The sequence below is a fragment of the Solanum stenotomum genome, chromosome 4 (genome assembly GCF_019186545.1).
Source record: "Solanum stenotomum isolate F172 chromosome 4, ASM1918654v1, whole genome shotgun sequence".
Taxonomy (NCBI): Eukaryota; Viridiplantae; Streptophyta; class Magnoliopsida; order Solanales; family Solanaceae; genus Solanum; species Solanum stenotomum.
This window is the reverse complement of record NC_064285.1, coordinates 49,860,365-49,883,037: the sequence shown is the minus strand read 5'-3', so window position 1 is coordinate 49,883,037 and position 22,673 is coordinate 49,860,365. Positions and strand designations below refer to the sequence as shown.

The following is a 22,673-nucleotide window of genomic DNA, read 5'->3' as shown; positions in this document are numbered from 1 at the left end:
AAGTACATATAGACTAAACCTAAATGGAACCATTTAAGCCTAGAATGTACACTCATGCACATGTTAAAATGAAACTCAAAAAGACCCCAGTAAGACCGACAAGTATAATGAGTAACTAAGTCTATAGAGAGAAAGGCACCACAAATCCAAACCCATGAAACAAAACTGAGGATCCCATCCCAAGTAACCACAATATCTAGTAATCCAGTCAACTTCCGACCCAACTAGCAAGAGTGATAATCAATCTAGGCCACCCAGCCACCTAGTCCACTATCAAAAAAGTTGATTCCATCCTTGTAGAGGCAGATGAAAACTAGCTCTCCTTTTTACGAACACAAACCCTAGGTTAATGGACAATCATCTGTTTTTTGTTCTAATTAATTGCTTGCACATAATTTAATTTTTATAACAAGTTATCCTGATTAAAACAAAAAAAAAATTTCAACAAAAATCAGAGAAACAAACTAGAAATAGAAAAGATTAAGATTAATTGGTCTGAAGGAAATAATTTCAGTTGTTGGAAAAGCTAACAAATGCTTCATTAAATTTAAGGTATTAGTAGAACAACTGTTGTAGTTCTTATGCTCTGGAACAATAACAAGTTTATCGGGATCTATTGCATGCTCAAGTAAGAACATCACTAATCGTTGGAGCTTTATTGCGTGAAAACTACGCGTACAAATACAAAATGGCATAAACTTGACTTTCTTCAAATTCTGTAAGGAAACTTTGAATATGTTTTGTTCAAACGAGAGGTACTTGTCTTCCAACAAATCAATATCTTCGCCTTCAAAAATGCATGGTACTAAAAATACAGAACAAGGACAAATCAAGTTAGGTGGTAAGATTAACAACTACAATAATGAAATTGAAGTCATTGAGGCTATAAGTGATCAATATACATTTGACATAAAGATATTGTGAATCGAAAACATAGGATCCAAATGTCTCCACACCGATCAAGAAATCTCTAATCAATATTAGCGTTGTACAAGTGAGACAAGCAAACATAGGGCTTTGATACTATCTTTTCATGACCCGATTTCTCGAGTCATGAGGGCATATATTATAACCCTCAAGTAGGGAAACTAATGTGTTGCCTAGAATAGCAAGGGATAAGTATATGGGTACAACTAAATAGAAATCAAACTAAACCACCAAACAAAACAAAAGTAGGAGTAAACAAAAAACTATATACAAAAGGTACCTCCCGTAACCTAGAAATTAGAAATACACAATTGTCTAAAAATAAGTGTAAAAATCGCAAAACTGGACAAAAACAAAGCTTGTTCCAAAAGGAAAAAGACTAGCTAAGTAAGTATAAAATGAGATAAGCTCATGCAAGACTCCAAGTGCTCACACTCATCTCCAAATCCCTAATTCTTCTAATTGCAAAAACAATCACCGCACCGTCATGACGAAACAGATTAAAATTGTAGCATGAGTATAAAAACTGGGTACTTTGTACAAATCACGTGTCGACTAAGCAAGAAAGGAAAAAATAATACGAAAAGATCGAATCTAGAAACAAACAGAGGTCAAAGCGGATATGAAAGAAAGCTGACGAGCATACTGAAAGTAAATCTAAGTACACCTAAGCTTAACCTAATTGGTCTTTATAAGCCTAGAACATAGACTCATGCACATGTTTAAATGAAAATCAAATAGACCCTGTAAGCCCGACAAGTATAAAGAGTAACTAAGTTTACAAGTTAGAAAGGCACGACAAATCCAAACCCAAGAAACAAAATTCAGGTTCCCATCCCAAGTAACCATAATATCTAGTAATCCGGTCAACTTCCAACCTAGGTAGCAAAAGTGATAATCAATCTAGGTGGCCCAGCCAGTTACTCCACTCCCAGCCCAACTAGCAAGATTGACATAGGGGCATGTCGACTCTAAAAAGGGTCTCAAAATATCAATGTTTCCTATCTAGATAGACCACTTCAAAGCCATCCAACTAGAAAGAGTGTCCCCAGTGGTGTTGACTCCAAATAGGATGTCAAATATAAGATCAATCAATACTAAGCCACCGTGAATCAACGTCCCCATACAAGGTATCACAAGGAATATGCAGCTTGAATAACCATAATCCCAAGCCGCCCAAGAAAGAACAAAGCCTATGGTAACACATCAGAAGCCAAATCGGATATGAAAGAAAGCATACGATGATATTGAAATTTAATCTAAGTACATACAGGCTAAACCTAAATGGAACCATTTAAGCCTAGAATGTACACTCATGCACAAGTTAAAATGAAACTCAAAAAGACCCCAGTAAGACCGACAAGTATAAAGAGTAACTAAGTCTATAGGGAGAAAGGCACCACAAATCCAAACCCAAGAAACAAAACTGAGGCTCCCATCCCAAGTAACCACAATATCTAGTAATCCAGTCAACTTCCGACCCAACTAGCAAGAGTGATAATCAATCTAGGCCACCCAGCCAGCTAGTCCACTCCCAAAAAAGTTGATTCCATCCTTGTAGAGGCAGATGAAAACTAGCTCTCCTTTTTACGAACACAAACCATAGGTTAAGGAACAATCATCTGTTTTTTGTTCTAATTAATTGCTTGCACATAATTTAATTTTTATAACAAGTTATCCTGATTAAAACAAAAAAAAAATTTCAACAATAATCAGAGAAACAAACTAGAAATAGAAAAGATTAAGAATAATTGGTCTGAAGGAAATAATTTCAGTTGTTGGAAAAGCTAACAAATGCTTCATTAAATTTAAGGTATTAGTAGAACAACTGTTGTAGTTCTTATGCTCTGGAACTATAACAAGTTTATCGGGATTTATTGCATGCTCAAGTAAGAACTTCAAGAATTGTTGGAGCTTTATTGTGTGAAAACTACGCGTACAACTACAAAATGGCATAAACTTGACTTTCTTCAAATTCTGTAAGGAAACTTTGAATATGTTTTGTTCAAACGAGAGGTACTTGTCTTCCAGCAAATCAATGTCTTCGCCTTTAAAAAAGCATGGTACTAAAAATACAGAACAAGGACAAATCAAGTTAGGTGGTAAGATTAACAACTACAATAATGAAATTGAAGTCATTGAGGCTATAAGTGATCAATATACATTTGACATAAAGATATTGTGAATCGAAAACATAGGATCCAAATGTCTCCACACCGATCAAGAAATCTCTAATCAATATTAGCGTCGTACAAGTGAGACAGGCAAATCTTGGGCTTTGATACTATCTTTTCATGACCCGATTTCTCGAGTCATGAGGGCATATACTATAACCCTCAAGTAGGGAAACTAATGTGTTGCCTAGAATAGCAAGCGATAAGTATATGGGTTCAACTAAATAGAAATCAAACTAAACCACCAAACAAAACAAAAGCAGGAACAAACAAAAAACTATATACAAAAGGTACCTCCCGCAACCTAGAAATTAGAAATACACAATTGTCTAAAAATAAGAGTCAAAATCGCAAAACTGAACAAAAACAAAGCTTGTTCCAAAAGGAAAAAGACTAGCTAAGTAAGTAAAAAATGAGATAAGCTCATGCAAGACTCCAAGTGCTCACACTTATCTCCAAATCCCTAATTCTTCTAATTGCAAAAACAATCACCGCACCGACATGAGGAAACAGATTAAAATTGTAGCATGAGTATAAAAACTGGGTACTTTGTACAAATCACGTGTCGACTAATCAAGAAAGGAAAAAACAATATGAAAATATCGAATCTAGAAACAAACAGAGGTCAAAGCGGATATGAAAGAAAGCATACGAGAATACCGAAAGTAAATCTAAGTACACCTAAGCTTAACCTAACTGGTCTTTATAAGGCAAGAACATAGACTCATGCACATGTTTAAATGAAAATCAAATAGACCCTGTAAGCCCGACAAGTATAAAGAGTAACTAAGTTTACAAGTTAGAAAGGCATGACAAATCCAAACACAAGAAACAAAATTCAGGTTCCCATTCCAAGTAACCACAATATCTAGTAATTCGATCAACTTCCAACCCAGGTAGCAAGAGTGATAATCAATCTAGGTCGCCCTGCCAGCTAGTACACTCCCAGCCCGACTAGCAAGATTGACATAGGGGCATGTTGACTCTAAAAAGGGTCTCAAAATATTAAAGTTTCCTATCTAGATAGACCACTTCAAAGCCATCCAACTAGGAGGAGTGTCCCCAGTGGTGTTGACTCCCAATAGGATGTCAAATATAAGATCAATGAATACTAAGCCACCGTGAATCAACGTCTCCATACAAGGTATCACAAGAAATATCCAGCTTGAATAACCGTAATCCCAAGCCGCCCAAGAAAGAACAAAGCCTATGGTAACACATCAAAAGCCAAATTGAATATGAAAGAAAGCATACGATGATATCGAAATTTAATCTAAGTACATATAGGGTAAACCTAAATGGAACCATTTAAGCCTAGAATGCACACTCATGCACATGTTAAAATGAAACTCAAAAAGACCCCAGTAATACCGACAAGTATAAAGAGTAACTAAGTCTATAGAGAGAAAGGCACCACAAATCCAAACCCAAGAAACAAAACTGAGGCTCCCAACCCAAGTAACCACATTATCTAGTAATCCAGTCAACTTCCGACCCAACTAGCAAGAGTGATAATCAATCTAGGCCACCCAGCCAGCTAGTCCAGTACCAAGAAACTTGATTCCATCCTTGTAGAGGCAGATGAAAACTAGCTCTCCTTTTTACGAACACAAACCATAGGTTAAGGGACAATCAGCTATTTTTTGTTCTAATAAATTGCTTGCACATAATTTAATTTTTATAACAAGTTATCCTGATTAAAACAAAAAAAAATTTCAACAAAAATCAGAGAAACAAACTAGAAATAGAAAAGATTAAGATTAATTGGTCTGAAGGAAATAATTTCAGTTATTGGAAAAGCTAACAAATGCTTCATTAAATTTAAGGTATTAGTAGAACAACTGTTGTAGTTCTTATGCTCTGGAACTATAACAAGTTTATCGGGATTTATTGCATGCTCAAGTAAGAACTTCAAGAATTGTTGGAGCTTTATTGCGCGAAAACTACCCGTACAACTACAAAATGGTACTAAAAATACAGAACAAGGACAAATCAAGTTAGGTGGTAAGATTAGCAACTACAATAATGAAATTGAAGTCGTTGAGGCTATAAGTGATCAATATACATTTGACATAAAGATATTGTGAATTGAAAACATACTGGCATATCAGGAAATATTATTAGATTTTCCAAATTATAAGTCGACCTTAAGAGGTTCGAGTATTAGCTCAAAAATTTTCTGGTGTGTTACAATTGAGTCCTCAGAGGAGAAATAAATTAATGATGACATGACAATATTCTGAGTAATGTTTTGACAATGACACAGTGAACCATGTTCACAAGTTTGTTCCAGAACTAATATAAAAGAGTGGGATATTAAAGAAGAAATAACGCGTCGAAGGCAAACACTCCTTATTAAGGCAAAATAGTAAAGAAGACTCCTTATACGGAAAGAAAAAAAAATTAGGAAAAGAATTACTTTCCTTGTAGGATTCAAATAGGGTTGAATCCCTCCTTATAAAAGGATCTTTGGCAAAGAAAAAACATATTTTGAAATTCATAAATTGAGAGAATTTAGTGGTGAAAGAAGTGCAACACTAAAGAGTATACAATAGAAGAAAGAAGAACTACAGCTAGGTTTTTCTTTCTATAGGCTTAGTTTGGATTGGTTCACCTTAGAATTATTTTTTAGAGATAATTGTACTAAGATTGAAAGAGAATTTGTGAGGTTTTGTAACAAAAAGTGAGCTTGGCTTCTTGGAGAGTAGAGTATACGATTATAGTTAATTGTTGAACAATTAGAGTGAGCTATTTAGGTGATTTACTGGAGTTATTCTTTTTTTTATTATAGAGTTGCGATCTAGAGTTTCTCTTTGAAGTTAGGTAATTTTGGTTTAAAATGCTACGAGGGAATATCATTGTTTTTTCCCTTGAGTAAGGAGGTTTTCCATGACAAAATCTTTATTTTATTTTATTGCATATTTTGTCTCTAAAAATTCAACAAGAACCCAGTTCTTATTTAGGTTGTCAAAGTTTCTTTAATTTGTCAAACAACCCCTCGGATTTGAAAATAATGACCATCCTGACTATGTGTACAAACAGGTCAAGCCTTGTATGGATTAAAACAATCCCCAAGAGCATGGTGTGATCACCTATCAAGCTTCTTGCTTGCACACGGGTATTTAAGAGGCCAGATTGACAATACACTGTTCTTCGAAATCAGGGCTCCAATGTGCTCATAGGTCAAGTGTATCTAGATGATATTATCTTTGGAGGAAAATATGCAAAACATGGGGATGACTTTGCACCAACTGATGGGCAACAATTTTTAAATGAGCATGATGGGAGAGCTTAACTTCTTCATGGGACCTCAAATCAAACAGTCCTCCTCTGGCAGTTCAACTCATCAATAGAAGTATATTAAAGTGCTACTAAAGAAGTTCAACATGAATAAAGAAAAGATTAATAACACTCCAATTGCAACAACAACGAAGCTTGATAAAGACGAACCTGGTCATGGTACATGACATAAAGTATATAGGAATGATCGGATCTCTATTGTACGTAATAGATAACGGACCTAACGTTGTATTTAGTGTTAGACTGTGCATGCTTCCAATCATGTTCAAAGAAATCCCATCTGAAGGCTATCCAAAGGATTTTGTAATATCTCAAACGAAAATGAGTGTAGTTCTCTGGTATACTAGAGATGATTCATTTGATGTGGTCGGATTTGCATTGGCATACTATGTAGTCTACCTGGTAGGTAGATAAAGCACATCTAAAATAGCTCACTTCTTGGGGCCATGCTTAGTATTATGAGCAACTAGGAAAAATAACTCAGTCACCTTGTCTATGACGGAAGTAGAATACATTGTTGTTGCCTCGTGTTATGCCCAACTTCTCTGAATTAATCAACAACTTCAAGATTTTGGCATCATAGTTGACATTTTTTCATTGTCACCTTGGGGCTCATTACTAATCTACTCAACAGTGTTGCCGTTATCAACAATATCAAGAAATAAATGACCCATAGAAACTCTAGACTAAGTCTCTATCCGCTGAAGTCATAACCCACAGACAGAGCATTAATATATTTTCTTTTTAGTAGGTAGAATAATAGAAGTGTGGCCTAACAAGTTGTGGAAACTCGCCTCACACTCTGACTCACTCTTGGGAGCACTTCTCTAACCTGTAGAACTGATCTTGAGGCGATCTTTGAAGTTGCGAGGGATGTGCCAAGCTAAAAAAAAACTCAGAAAACTTGGTCCAAGTAAAAAGAGAAGACCTAACTGAACTAGTTTAAAAAAAGGTACGCCACGGTTTACTAGCTGACCCATCTAATAAATACGTCGTGGATTCGGCTCCTCTCTACTCCAAAAGACCTAGAATATGATGTCGCTAATGGCAAAGTGTAAGAAACTTTTGGGTATCCTAACCCACAGCCCCAAAAAAACATAGAGGTTAGAGTATGAGAACACTCCAAGCATCTTCTCTTTTAAAGGTATGGCTTCAGCTACATTCACGGGTTGGGCACCTGTAGGTGGTACCTGGACTGAGGTGCCTCTGTTTTAGGCTGATCCTATGGAGCTAGTGCAGATGCAGCTCTATCATGTTGCATGCCCCAAGCATAATAATATGTTGTACAATGGTTGCCTGAAGGTACAGAGCAATACAGGGTCTAGGTAACGACTGATATGGCCCTGAACCCGCTGATTGAACTAGAACTTAAACTACTAGAGAATCAGCTGATGGCGCCAAACCACTCTCTCTTCAGGGCTAGTGTTGCACTCCTGGCCGGTAGAGATCGATCCCTTTCTCGAGATGTTGTATGGCATGTATGAGTCATTTTCTGAAAAGAATGAAACAAGTGAGATTTCAATAAACCAACTACACACAGTCTGCATGAAAGCGATAAAAAAGAGGATAAATTCCTAAAGACACCCTATAGCCTTTTAAAGATAGGATACAAATGTCTCCACACAGATCCAAAAATCTCTAATTTGTCTTAGCTCTGTACAAGTAAGATAGGAAAATCTAGGGCTCTGATACCAACCTTTCATGACCCGATCCCTCGAGTCATGAGGTCATATATTATAACCCTCAAGTAGGGAAAATAATGTGTAACCTAGAATAGCAAGCAATAAGTATAAGGGTACAACTAAATAGAAATCAAACTAAACCACCAAGCAAAACAAAAGCGGGAGCAAACAAAAAGCTATATACAAAAGTTCCCTCCCATAACCTAGAAATCAGAAGTACACAGTTGTCTAAAAATAAGAGTAAAAATCGCAAAAGTGGACAGAAACAATTCTTGTTCAAAAAGGAAAAAGACTAGCTAAATAAGTAGGGAACGAGATGAGCTGATACAAGACTGCAACTGCTCACACTCATCTCCAAATCCCTGAATCTTCTAATTACACGAATAATCACCGCACATGCATGACGAAACAGATCAAGACTCTAGCAAAATCTAGGTACTTTGTAGACATCACGTGTCGACTGAGAAAGAAAGGTAAAAACAATAGGAAAAGATAGAATCTAGAAACAGACAAAGGTTAAAGCGGATATGAAAGAATCCATATGAGCATACCGTAAGTAAATCTATGTACACCTAAGCTAAACCTAACTGACCCCTATAAGCCTAGAACATACACTCATGCATATGTTTAAATGAAAATAAAATAGATTATGTAAGCCCGACAAGTATAAAGAGTAACTAAGTCTATAAGAGAGAAAGGCACCACAAATCCAAACCCAAGAAACAAAATTCAGGCTACCAACCCAAGTAACCACAATATCTAGTAATCTAGTAAACTTCCAGCCCTGCTAGCAAGAATGATAATCAATCTAGGTCTCCCAGCCAGGTAGTCCACTCCAAAACCAACTAGCAGGACAAACATGGGGGCGTGTCGACTCAAAAAAGGGTCTTAAAATATCAAATTCGCTCATCTAGATAGACCGGTTCAAAGCCATCCAACTAGAAAGAGTGTCTCGAGTGGTGTGGACTCCCAAAAGGATGTCAAATATGAGATCAATCTCTACTAAGCCACCGTGGATCTACATCCCCTCACAAGGAATCACAACAAGTATCTAGCCTAAATAACCCTAATACCAAGTCACCCGAGAAAAAAACAAAACCATTAGTAACACATCGAAGGTCAAAATGGATATGAAAGAAAGCATAAGAGCATATTGAAAGTTAATCTAAGTACATCTAGGCTAAACCTAACTGACCATATAAGCCTAAAATGTACACTCATGCACTTTTTAAAATGAAACGCAAACAGACCCCGTAAGCCCGGTAGGTATAAAGAGTAACTAATTCTACAAGAGAGAAAGGCATCACAAATAAAAACCCAAGAAACAAAAGTTAGGCTCCGAACCCAACTAACCTCAATATCTAGTAATCCAGTTAACTTCAAGCCCAACTAGCAACAGTGATAATCAATCTAGGCTGCCCAGCCAGCTAGTCCACTCCCAAGAAGGTTGATTCCATCCTTGAAGAGGGAGATGCAAACTAGCTCTTCTTTGTACATGCCCAACCCATAGGTTAAGGGACGATCAACTGTTATTTGTTCTAATTAATGGTTGGCACATAATTTAATTTTCATAGCAAGTTATCCTTATTAAATCAATAAAAAGTCAACAAAAATAAGAGAAACAAACTAGGAATAGAAAACATATTGACAAATTGGTCCTAAGGAAATAATTGCACTTGTTGGAAAAGCTAACAAATGCTTCATTACATTTGAGGTATTAGTAGAACAACTGATGTAGTCATTATGCTCTGGTACTATATCAAGTTTCTCAGGATTTATTGCATGCTCAAGTAAGAACTTCAAGAATTGATGGAGTTTTATTGCGAAAAAACTACCTGTACGTCTACAAAATGGCATAACCTTGACATCCTTCAAATTCTATAAGAAAACTTTGAATATGTTTTGTTCAAACGAGAGGTACTTGTCTTCAATCTAATCAATGTCTTCGCACTAAAAAAGCATGGTACTACCAATACAGATGAAGGAAAAATCGGGTTAGGTGGTAGGCTTAACAACTATAGTAATGAAATTGAAGTCGTTGAGGCTGTAAGGGATCAATATAGATTTGACATAAATATATTGTGAATTCCATACATACTGGCATATCATGAAATATCTTAGGTTTTTGAAATTACGAGTCGACCTTAAGAGGTTGTCTAGGGGAAGGAAAGTTTTGAAATACAATAACTTATTATCAGCCATTTGCGTTCCACCAACAATAAGGAGATGTCTTCCTCTGGCAACATCAAACTGGAAATCAACTGAATAGAAGAATGAGGCACAATAAAGGTAAGTACATTGCTTTACAGGTCTTACAAACTAAACCAATAGTGATTTCCCATTCTTGTAACACCTTATATCTTAGACCAATAACACGAACTAAGATGTAACATCACGTACTAAATTAAAACTATATAAGTTAATTAAAAGGAAGGGAATCAATAGATATTTAATCAGGTTAATTGAAAAAATAATGACCCCCATCGTACAATCAAGTTGATTGGTAGAAAACTGGAGCTCAATTCACAATCAACATAAAAAAGACTATAGACATTTGGGACTGATAACCTACCGTGGTAAACTAGGATGAAAATATTAGCTCATTAGCACAATGAACGCTTGCCAAAAGATCTTTCTCCATGTTTTCATGCATTTAATCTAATTCATCACAATAGAGATAAAGATTTGCGTGGTTCAAAGATGAAAAGTCCCTGAGCTTAATTTTCATATGATTAAAACCCTAGAAATCGTTAAATGTTCAACATATGGAGCAGCAATTTCAAAGCAGCATGTATCACCTTCGAGTGAATACCGATCCCCGCGAGGATCAATTGCAGTCATTATTAGTCTTGATAGTGCACAAATTCATTTCCTTAACTGATAATGTTCTGCCTCTCCTTAGCTGCTCTACTATTAAAAAGTATAGTCTAAACTTTATGTTCATATGTGATTATGGTGTTTCTTATTTTCCTGTAATTAACATGTGGATTGAATTTGTTATGAATAAGAAAGTGGAGGATTTACGCCTTAATATATGTTATAGCACTGCTTATCCGAATAGGCATCAAGACCAACCCTATAGCTTGGCAGAAGTTCTCTGTAGTAGTTCATCGATTATAAAACTCAACTGCAATAATTGTAGAACATTAGAAGAATGCGTACTAAAATGGACATCTCTGAAGAGTTTAACGCTGGAAAGTTTGTTAATCCTGGATAAACACATTAAACAAATAATGCCTAATTGTCCTTAATTGAAATCTTTGAATCTATATGGATTTTGTCATTCTAATCTATGGATTTTGTGCAAACGATTAAAACCACAAAATCCATATGGATTCAATGATTCCAATTGAGGACAATTTTACATTATTTGTTTAATGTGTTCATCCCGGATAAACAAACTTTTCAGGTTTAAACTCTTCAGAGATATTTAATCTAGTATGCTATCTTCTCATATTTTGCAAATATTGCACGTAAGTTTTATAATCGATGAACTACTACAGAGAAATAATGGCAAGCTATAGGGTTGGTCATGCGCAGTCGGATAAACAATTCTATAACATATATTTAGGCGTAAATCCTCCACTTTCTTATTCACGAAAAACTCAAGCCACTTGATAATTATGGGAAAATATGATAGATCATCATCATATCTAAACACAAAGTTTAGACTGAACATTCTAATGGGTAAGGAGAGGTAGTATATTATCCGTGAAGGAAATGAATTTGTGCACTACTTAGCGATCGAAACGATCATACTCCTTGGTGACATAAACAACGTTGTTGATGGAAGTGCAGAAGTATTGCCAATCTTTAGATAGAGTAGATGTTCTGAATGTGTCTGTTATGGATAATAAAGAAAGAATTTGGACAATAAGAGGATAAGGTAGCTAACTAATCTTATCAATTTCTTCACATTCTGTCTCAATTTTTGGTTTTTTTCTGAGGTAAGGTTTCAATATGCAGACTTTCAGAGGTGCTAGAGAATTGGTCTTGGTTGCTCATGTTGTTCAAATTGTTTTAGTATTTCTACCTAAAATCACAACGTCAGCTAACCACTAAACGGCAAAAAAGTACACTAGAATTTGTTTGTGAAGAAAAAGAAGAATTTCAGAAATTCTGTTGTTAAAAATTAAGAGCAAATACATATATTTATAAGCAAAAAAGAATAGCATAAACATGTGCTTATTGGGCTTTATTGGAAAAGTCACAACCCCTTGGAAAACCACAATCCTTCAGATTAATCACAACCTTTCCAAAAAGTCACAAAAGTCACCATCTTTCGGAAAAGTCACAACTCTTCATTTGCCTTTCAGACCTTTTAAAACCCAAAAATTCATTCTACTTCTCTTTTGTTGAGAAACAAGGAAGGTCTAAGAGGCGGTGGAAATTATCATACATCAATACCAAGAATAAGTTTACTTTTAACTATAATTGCTATAGACAATTTCTGTTTCTTTTTTTTTTGTTTATTCTTTCTTTAATGTTCAACTAACAAAGTTATATCACATGACACTCTTTTTTTAATGTGATAATATATTATATTCATTAATGTATTATTGTTTTAAAAATTAGGATTCGGGAAAGGGAAAAATTGAGGAGATTACAGTTAAGGTGAGGAATTGAATGATCTCACTAAAAAAGTGAAAATTAGTAGTCAATTCTACTATGATTATCCCATGTAATACTATATAATTACAAGTCCTGTATTTTAGTAAACAAAATTATTCATCAAACTTCAAACACAAAACGTAAGAAATGAAATTAGGATAAAGGATACATAAACAATGTAATCTTTGGTTGGCCTTTCAAAATTTTGATTTTTGTTTCTTTGATGTTGTTGAATATATCTATATTTTCATGAAAGGGCTAATGTCACACTACTTATATAGTGGCCATGGAGTTGACCATTTAATTGATTTCTATTTTTGGTCAAAGCATAGAAAGAATATATATTAATTAATTAATTAATGTGATCTAGACAATCAAGATAATTATGTCATTAATTGTTCTAAGTTGATTATTTATCCTAAATAGTTTTCTGATGTCATGCTAAAATCATCATTAACGTAATAATTTTACACATTTGAAAAAGATATAGTCCCTTGTTCAATTTTTAACACCTATTTTCCCTTTTAATCCGTTTAAAATTATTATTTTCCTTTTAATTATATATGAATCGATAAAATATAAGGAGAGACGTAACGAACTTACATGCATCATCATGACAACAACTTTATGTTAAATGAGATGTTATTCACGTCTCCACATTACAATTATATTTTATAGGAGTAGCAATTAATAGGACTTGATTTCCATTATGCAAATAATTTCTATTGATTTAGCTTAATGACTATATGATTGATATTTTACAACAATGTATTAAAACAGAACCGTGGTCAAGATATCTAGTTCTCTAACTAATCTCTAGATATGTTGATAGATACTCGACAAATTGAGTCCTCAAAGGAGAAATAAATTAATGACGAAAGTTTTGACAATGCCAAAGTGAATCAGGTTCACAAGCTTGTACCAGAACTAGGATAAAAGAGCGGGAAAGAAGAAATAACGCCTCGAACATAAATACTCCTAACTAAGGAAAAATAGTGAAGAAGACTCCTTGCACGGAAAGGAAAAAAAATTAGGAAACGAATTGCTTTCATTGTACGATTCCATTAGGGTTTAATTCTCCCTTATAAAAGGATCTTTGACAAAGAGAAAAAGAGCATTTGAAATTTATAAACAATTAATTATTGAACAGTTAAAATGAGCTATTTAGGTGATTTACTAAAGTTAGTCTTTTTTATTACAGAGTTGTAATGTAAAGTTGCTCTTTGAAGTTAGGGAATTTTGGTTTAAAATACTACGAGGGTAGATCGTTGTTTTTTTTCCCTTGCGTAAGGAGGTTTTCCACGATAAAATCTCTATTTTATTTTATTGCATTTGTGTCTCTGAAAATTCAACAAGAACCCAGTTCTTGTTATTGTGGTCAAAGTTTCTTTAATATGTCAAACAACCCCCCGGATTTGAAAATTATGACCATCCTGACTACGTGTACAAATAGGACAAGCCTTGAATTGATTAAAACAATCCCCAAGAGCATGGTGCGATCACCTACCGAGCTTCTTTCTTGAACACGGGTATTGAAGATGCAAGATTTACAATAAAGTGTTCTTCGAAATCAGGGCTCCAATATGCTCATAGTTCAGGTTTATCTAGATTGCATTATCTTCGGAGGAAAATATGCAAAACATGAGGCAGACTTTGCACAACTGATGAGCAATGAATTTTAAATGACCATGATGGGAGAGCTCAACTTCTTCTTGAGGCTTCAAATCAAATAGTCCCCATCTGGTAGTTCAACTCATCAGTAGAATTACATAAAGACGCTACTAAAGAAGTTCAACATGAATGAAGCAAAGATGAATAACACTCCAATTGCAACAACAACGAAGCTTCGTAAAGATGAACCTGGTCCTGGTACATGACAAAAAGTATATAGGAATGATCAGATCTCTATTGTACGTATTGGCTAACAGACCTAACATTGTATTTAGTGTTGGACCCTGTGCATGCTTCCAATCATGTCTAAAGAAATCCCATCCGAAGTCTATCAAAAGAATTTTGTGATATCTCAAACAAACATTGAGCCTGATTCTCTGGTGTCCTACAGATGATTTATTTGATTTGGTTGGATTGGCATTTGCATACTACGTAGTCTACATGGTAGGAAGAAAAAGCACATCTAAAATGGCTCATTTCATAGGGCCATGCTTAGTATTATGAGGAACTAGGAAACATAATTCAGTCACCTTGTCTAAGGTTGAAGTAGAATACGTTGTTGTTGCCTCGTGTTATGCCCAACTTCTATAAATCAAGCAACAACTTCAAAAATTTGGCATCATTGCAGACCTTTTTTCAATACCGCATTGGGACTCATAACTAAGCTACTTAATAGTGTGGTCATGATCAACAAAATCGAGAAATAATGACCCATAAAAACTATACAGTAAGTCTCAATTTGCTGAAGCCATAACCCACAGACAAAGCATTAAACTCTTTTCTTGTTAGTAGGTAGAATCATAGTAGTATGGCCAAACAACTTGTGGAACCACGCCGAATACTCGGATACACTCATGGGAGCATTGCTCTAACCTATGGAACTGATCTTGAAACGGTCATTGAATGTGCGAGGGATGTGCCAAGCTAAAAAAAACCTCAGAAAACTTGGTCCAAGTGAAAAGAGGAGACCTAATTGAACTGGTCTAAATGAAGGTACGTCACCACTTACTAGCTCACCTATCTAACAGATACACTGTGAATTCGGCTCCTCTCGACTCAACTAGACCTAGAATATGATATCGCTAATGACAACTTGTAAGAAACTTGTGGGTATCCCCAACTACAGCCCTAAAAAACCTTAGAGGTTAGAGTATGAGAAACACTCCAAGCATCTTCTTTTTAAAGGCATGGCTTCAGCCACATTCACGGGTTAGGCACCTCTAGGTGGTACCTGGACATGAGGTGCCTCTGTTGTAAGCTGATCTTGTGGTGCTAGTGCAACTACAACTCTAGTCTGTTACATGCCCCAAGCATAATCAGAAAGTGTACAATGGTTGCCTGAAGGTACGGAGCCATAAAAGGTCCAAATGACGGCTAAGAAGGCCTCGACCCCACTGATTGAAATGTAACTTAAGCTACTAGAGGGTCAGGTATTGGCTCTATACCTCTCTCTCTTCAGAGTTAGTGTTGCTCTCCTTGCCGGCAGTAGAGGTCAACCCTGTAAGCCCGACATGTATAAAGAGTAACTAAATCTAGAAGAGAGAAAGGCACCACAAATCCAAGCCCAAGAAACAAAATTAAGGTTCCCAACCCAAGTAACCACAATATCAATTAATCCAGTCAACTTCAAGCCCAGCTAGCAAGAGTGATAATCAATCTAGGTCGCCTAGCCAGCTAGCCCACTCCCAACCCAATTAGCAAAACAGACATGGGGGCGTGTTGACTCCAAAAAGGTTCTCAAAATATCAAAGTCGCCTATTTAGACAGACCACTTCAAAGCCAGCGAACTAGAAATAGTATCTCTAGTGGTGTTTACTTCCAAAAATATGTCGGATTTGGGATCAATCAATACTAAGCCACCGTGGATCTATATCCCCTCACAAGGAATCATAAAAATTATCCAACTTGAATAGCCCTAATCCCAAGTCGCCCGAGAATGAACCAAAGCTATAGTAACACATCGAAAGTCAAAATGAATATGAAAGAAAGCATACGAGCATATTCAAAGTTAATCTAAGTACATCTAGGCTAAACCTAAAAGACTCTTATAAGCCTAGAATGTACACTCATGCACATGTTAAAATGAAACTCAAACAGACCCCCGTAAGCCCGATAGGAAGAAAGAGTAACTAAGTCTAAAATAGAAAAAGGCATCACAAATCCAAACCCAAGAAACAAAAGTCAGGCTCCCAACCCAAGTAACCACAATATCTGGTAATCCAGTCAACTTCTAGCCCAGCTAGCTAGAGTGATAATCAATCTATGCTGCCCAGCCAGCTAGTCCACTCCCAAGAAGGTTGATTCCACCCTTGTAGAGGGAGATGCTAACTATCTCTCCTTTTTATGAACACAAACCAAAGGTTAAGGTACGATCAACTGTTATTTGTTCTAATTAATGGCTGGCACATAATTTAATTTTCATATCAAGTTATCCTCATTAAAACAAAAAAAAACATCAACAAAAATAAGAGAAACAAACAAGAAATAGAAAACATTATGTCTAATTGGTCCGTAAAAAATAAATGCACTTGTTGGAAAACTTAATAAATGCTTTATTAGATTTGTGGTATTAGTAGAACAACTATTGCAATCCTTATTCTCTGGTACTATAACAAGTTTCTCGGGATTTATTGCATGCTCAAGTAAGAACTTCAAGAATTGATGGAGCTTTATTACATTAAAACTACGCGTACGACTACAAAATGACATAACCTTGACATTTTTTCAAATTCTGTAAGAAAACTTTGAATATGTTTTGTTCAAACGAGAGGTACTTGTATTCCACCAAATCAATATCTTCGCCCTCAAAAAGGTATGGTACTACAAATAAAGAACAAGGACAAATCGGGTTAGGTGGTAAGCTTAACAACCATAGTAATAAAATTGAAATCGTTGAGGCATTAAGGGATCAATATACATTTGACATAAAGATATTGTGAATTTAAAACATATTGGCATATCAAGAAATATAATTAGGTTTTCCAAATTTTGAGTCGACCTTAAGAGGTTGTCTAGGGGAAGGAATGTTTTGATATACAAGAACTTCTTGTCAACCATCTACATTCCAGCAATAGTAAGGAGATGTCTTCCTCTTCCAACATCAAATTGGAAATCACCTGAATATAAGAATGAGGCAGAATAAAAGTAAGTACATTGATTTACAGGGCTTACAAACTAAACCAATAGTGATTTCCCATTCTTGTAACACCTTATATCTTAGACCAATAAAAGCAACTAATATTTGACCTCACGTACTAAATTAAAATTGTATGAGTGAATTAAAAGGAAGAGAATAAATAGGTAATTAATCAGGTTAATTGAAAAAATCATTACCCTCATCGTACAATCAAGTTGATAGGTAGAAAACAAGAGCTCAATTCACGATCAACATATAAAGACTGGAGACATTTGGGACACATAACTAAACTTCATAAACCAGGATGACAATATTAGCTCATTAGCACAACGAACGTTTGCCAAAGATGTTTTCATTCATTTCATCTAATTCATCACATTAGAGATCAAGATTTGCATGGTTCAAAGATGACAAGTCACTGAACTTAGTTTTCATATGATTAAAACCTCCAAAAATCATTAAATGTTCAACATATGAAGCAACAATTTCAAAGAAGCATGTATCACCTTCGAGTGAATACTGATCCCCGTCAGGATGATCGTGATGGATCAATTGTAGACATTATTAATCTTGACAGTTCACAAATTCATTTCCTTAATGGATAATGCACTGCCTCTCCTTAGCTGCTCTACCATTAAAAAGTTTAGTCTAAATTTTATGTTTAGATGTGATGACAGTTTTTCTTATTTTCCTGTAATTGATAAGTGGATTGAATTTGCTGTGAATATGAAAGTGGAGGATTTACGCCTGAATTTATGTTATAGAATTGTTTATCTGACTGGCATCATGACCAACCCTATAGCATGCCAAAAGTTCTCTGTAGTAGTTCATCGATTATAAAACTCAGCTGCAATAATTGCAGAACATTAGAAGAATGCATACTAAATTGGACATCTCTGAAGAGTTTAACACTGGAATGTTTGTTAATCAGGGATGAACACATTAAACAAATAATGTCAAATTGTCCTTAATTGGAATCTTTGAATCTATATGGATTTTGTAGTTTTAATCTATGGATTTTGTGCAAACGATTAAACCCACAAAATCCATATAGATTCAGTGATTCCAATTGAGATGAATTTGACATTATTTGTTTAATGTGTTCATCCCAAATAAACAAAATTTTCAGCGTTAAACTCTTCATAGAGGTTTAATTTAGTACGGAATCTTCTCATATTCTACAATTATTGCACTTAAGTGTTATGATCGATGAACTTCTACAGAGAACTTCTGGCAAGCTATAGATTGGTCATGCCCATTCGTATAAACAAGTCTATAACATATATTCAGGCGTAAATCCTCCACTTTCTTATTTACAGAAAATTAAAGACACTTGTCAATTACGGGAAAATATGACAGAACATCATCATATATAAACACAAATCTTAGACTGCACATTTTCATGGCTAAGGAGAGGTAATACATTATCCGTGAAGGAAATGAACGTGCACTGTTGAGCCATCTAAATGACCATACTACTCGGTGTTATAAACAACGTTGTTGATCGAAGTCCAAAAGTATTCCCAATCTTTAGAGAGAGTAGATGTTCTTAACGTGCCTGTTATGGACAAGAAATAAGGAATTTGGACAATAAGAGCATAAGGTAGATTACTAATCCTATCAATTTCTTCACATTCTGTCTCAATTTTTCGGTTTTTCTGAGGTAAGTATCCAATAATCAGACTTTTAGAGGTGCCAAAAAATTTGTCTTGGTTGCTCATGTCGTTCAAATTGTATTACTATTGCAACCTGAAATCACAACGTCAGCTAACCGCTCAATGGGAAAAAGTACACTAGAATTTGTTTGTGAAGAATAAGAAGAATTTCAGAAATTATGTTGTTAAAACATAAGAGCAAACACATATATTTATAAACAACAAACAATAGCATAAACATGTGCTTATTGTGCTTCATTTTAAAAGTCACAACCCCTTGGAAAAGCCACAATCCTTCAGAATAATCACAACATTTCCCAAAAGTCACAAAAGTCACTTGCATCATCATGACGACAACTTTATGTTAAATGAGATGCTATTCACGTCTCCACATTCCATTCTTATTTTATAGGAGTTGCAATTAATAGTACTTGATTTCCATTATGTAAATAATTTCTATTGATTAAGCCTAATAACTATATAATTGATATTTTACGACATTGCATTAAAAAAGAACCATGGTCAAGATATCGAGTTCTCTAACTAATCTATATATATGTTGATATATAGTCAAGAAATTTAGTCCTCGGAGGAGAAATAAATTAATGATGACATGAAAATATTCCGAGTAAAGTTTTGACAATGACAAATTGAACCTGGTTCACAAGCTTGTACTAGAACTAAGATAAAAGAGTGGGAAAGAAGAAATAACGCGTCGAAGACAAACACTCCTAATAAAGGCAAAATAGTGAAGAAGACTCAATATACGGAAAGGAAAATAAATTAGGAGAAGAATTACTTTCCTTGTAGGATTTAATTAAGGTTTAATCCGCCCTTATAAGAGGATCTTTGACAAACAGAAAAATAGGTTTTGAAATTCATAAATTGAGAGAATTTAGTGACGAGAGCAGTGCAACACTAAAGAGTATACGACAGAAAAAGAAGAACTACAGTTATGTTTTACTTTTTATAGGCTTAGTTTGGATTTGTTCATCCTAGAATTATTCTTTAGAGATAATTGTACTAAGAGTGAAAGAGAATTTGTGAGGTTTTGTAAAAAAAAATTGAGTTTGGCTTCTTGGAGAGTATAGTATACTATTATAGTTAATTGTTAAACAGTTACAGTGAAATATTTAGGTGATTTACTAGAGTTAGTCTTTTTGATTAAAACAATCCCCAAAAGCATGGTGCGATCACCTATCAAGCTTCTTGCTTGCACACAGGTATATAAGAGGCAAGATTGACGATACACTGTTCTTCGAAATCAGTGCTCCAATATCCTCATAGTTAAGGTGTATCTAGATGACATTATCTTTGGAGGAAAATATGCAAAACATGGGGCTAACATTGCACAACTGATGAGCAACAAATTTTAAATGAGCATGATGGGAGAGCTCAACTTCTTCTTGGGGCTTCAAATCAAACAGCCATCATCTGTCAGTTCAACACATTATTAGAAGTACATAAAGACACTACTAAAGATGTTCAACATGAATGAAGCAAAGACGAATAACACTCCAATTGCAACAACAACAAAGCTTGATAAAGAAGAACCTGGTCCTGGTATATGACACAATGTATATAGGAATGATCGAATTTGTACTATATGTATTGGCTAATAGACCTAACATTGGAATTAGTGTGGGACTCTATGCATGCTTCCAATCATGTCCAAAGAAATCCCATTTGAAGGCTATCAAAAGTATTTTGTGATATATCAAACGAACACTGAGCCTAGTTCTCTAGTATCTTACAAATGATTCATTTGATCTAGTGGGATTTGCATTTGCAGACTACGTAGTCTACTTGGAAGGTAGAAAGAGCACATCTAAAATTGGTCACTTCTTAGGGCCATGCTTATTATTATGAGCAACTAGGAAACATAACTCAGTCACCTTGTCTATGGCAGAAGGAGAATACATTGTTATAGCCTCATGTAATTCCTAATTTCTCTGAATCAAGCAACAACTTCAAAATTTCGACATCTTTGTAGACCTTTTTTCATTGCCTCCTTGGGGCTCATGACTAAGCTACTCAATAGTGTGGTCGTGATCAAAAACATCGAGAAATAAATGACCCATAGAAACTATAGACTAAGTCTCCATCTGCTGAAGCCATAACCCACATACAAAGCATTAAACTTTTTTCTTGTTTGTAGGGAGAGTCATAGTAATGTGACCGAACAGCTTGTGGAACCTCGCCTCATACTCTAACACACTCATGGGAGCACTTCTCTAACCTTTAAAACTGATCTTAAGGTAATCATTGAAGTTACGAGGGATGAGCCAAGCTAAAATAAAACCTCTGAAAACTAGGTCCAAGTGTAAACAGGAGACCTAACTGAACTGGTCTAAATTAAGGTACGCCAGGACATACTAGCTGACCCATTTAAAAGATACATCGTGAATTCGGCTCCTCTTAACTCCATTAGACCAAAAATACTATGTCGCTATTGGCAAGTTGTAAGAAACTTGTGGGTATCCCCACCCACAGCCCCAAAAAACCTTAAGGTTAGAGTATGAGAAACACTCCAAGAATCTTCTTCCTTAAAGGTGTGTCTGCGGCCACATTTACGGGTTGGGCACCTCTAGGTGGTACCTAGATCTGTGGTGCCTCTTTTGTAGGTTGATCCTCTAGTGCTAGTGCATCTGCATCTCTAGCATGTTGCATGCCCCAATGGTTGCGTGAAGGTACAGAGCCATAGAGGGTCCAGGTGATGGCTGATATGGCCCCAACCCCGCTGATTAAACTGGAACTTAAACTACTAGAGGGTTTGATGATGTCTCAAGACCTCTCTCTCTTCAGGGCCAGTGCACACTCTTGGCCGGCAGTAGAGGTCGACCCCTTCCTCGAGCTGTCGTATGCTGTTTATGAGCCATCCTCTAAAAATAATGAAACAAATGAGATTTCAAGAAACCACCTACATACACGCTGCATGAAAACGATACAAAAGAGGACAAATTCCTAAATGCACCCTATGGACTCCTAAAGATATGATACAAATGTCTCCACACCGATCCATAAATCTATAAGATAAATTAGCTTTGTACAAGTGAGACAGGCAAATCTAGGGCTCTGATACGAACTTTTCATGACCCAATTCTTCGAGTCATGAGGGCATATACTATAACCCTCAAGTAGGGAAACTAATGTGTAACCTATAATAACAAGCAATAAGTATAAGGGTACAACTAAATAGATATCAAACCAAACCACTAAACAAAACAAAAGTGGGAGCAAACAAAAACTATATAAAAAATGTCCCTCCCGTAACCTAGAAATAAGAAGTACAAATTTGTCTAAAAATAAGAGTAAAAATCGCAAAAGTGGGCAAAAACAAAGCTTGTTCAAAAAGGAATAAGACTAGCTAAATAAGTATAGACTGAAATAAGTGATGCAAGACTCCAAGTGCTCACACTCATCTCAAAATCCCTAATTCTTCCAATTGAAAAAACAATCACCGCACCTGCATGACGAAAGAAATAAAGATTGTAGCATAAGTATAAAAACTAGGTAA

General features: G+C 35.4%; 1 protein-coding gene and 5 pseudogenes across 1 annotated transcript in view; 1 reads left to right on the top strand and 5 right to left on the bottom strand.

The window, feature by feature from the left end:
• The window catches only part of LOC125862275 (anthranilate phosphoribosyltransferase, chloroplastic-like), a 1,111,005-nt gene that overhangs the window by 166,315 nt on the left and 922,017 nt on the right, over window positions 1-22,673 (top strand). The window lies entirely within an intron of this gene.
• LOC125863471 (U6atac minor spliceosomal RNA) lies at window positions 276-336 on the bottom strand (annotated as a pseudogene).
• Window positions 2,464-2,524, bottom strand: LOC125863470 (U6atac minor spliceosomal RNA; annotated as a pseudogene).
• LOC125863474 (U6atac minor spliceosomal RNA) lies at window positions 4,653-4,712 on the bottom strand (annotated as a pseudogene).
• LOC125862771 (F-box/FBD/LRR-repeat protein At5g56420-like) lies at window positions 7,786-19,222 on the bottom strand (annotated as a pseudogene).
• Window positions 16,580-16,716, bottom strand: LOC125863461 (U6atac minor spliceosomal RNA; annotated as a pseudogene).